This window comes from Acyrthosiphon pisum, chromosome A2, assembly GCF_005508785.2.
Source record: "Acyrthosiphon pisum isolate AL4f chromosome A2, pea_aphid_22Mar2018_4r6ur, whole genome shotgun sequence".
In the NCBI taxonomy this organism is placed as follows: domain Eukaryota; kingdom Metazoa; phylum Arthropoda; class Insecta; order Hemiptera; family Aphididae; genus Acyrthosiphon; species Acyrthosiphon pisum.
The window spans coordinates 96,930,423-96,931,281 of record NC_042495.1 but is presented as its reverse complement, the minus strand read 5'-3'; the positions used below and the strand labels follow the sequence as shown (position 1 = coordinate 96,931,281).

Below are 859 nucleotides of genomic sequence, written 5' to 3'. Positions count from 1 at the left end.
AAAAGGGTGATGACAGACACAAAAATAAAAAAAAAAAATAAAAAACACACATCATTGGTAAAATCAATACATTCATCATTCCACTCAGAATCTAAAATATGAATTTCAAACGCTCATAAAAATTTAATTTTGAGTTTCTTATAGACATTTTTTTTTTTGATAAAAGGTAGATTATCCTATAAGGAATCTTGTATTATATTTTAAAATCTTAGTTCTAAAAATAAAAATTTTTACGAATTATTAACTCAAAATAATTTGCTTATTTTCGTGATTTTTACATATTTTGTCAATTTTTGAACTTTAAATGCTAATAAAAAAAGACTGTGAATAAGGATTTTTTAATATTTTTCAAATGTCACTGTAACAATATAGTAGGAGCCTTGTATTAAACGTTCAAGTATTTTTACTCAACAAATAAAGTTTTATTGCCATTCACCGAAAAAAAAACTAATTAAATTGGAGACTGAAATTGTCCGTAAACAGCTCAAAACAAATCAAAATATTTTGAAAATTTTATCATGTCGTATAGAAAATAGAAATATAACCAACCAGTGAAAATTTCATGTATCTACAGTCATTCGTTTTAAAGTTACACCAAAAACCAAAATCAATTTTCTCGAAAACTATTTTTTCCTTAATTTTTCTTTTGTTTTTCACGGCGCATTTAAAAACTATTGGAAAAATTTTACTTTTGACCCCCAAAAGTACCAACTAGATTCATTTTCCTATCAGAAAAGGTACTATTGAAGAAAATCCAAGCACTTTTGCTGTCCTAAAAGGTGATGACAGACACAAAAAAAAATAAAAAATTTAAAAAAAACACACATCATTGTAAAATCAATACATTCATCGTTCACTC

General features: G+C 24.9%; 1 protein-coding gene across 1 annotated transcript in view; it reads right to left on the bottom strand.

Annotated features, from left to right (window-relative positions):
* LOC100160261 overlaps nt 1–859 on the bottom strand; it is a 21,566-nt gene that overhangs the window by 8,702 nt on the left and 12,005 nt on the right. The window lies entirely within an intron of this gene.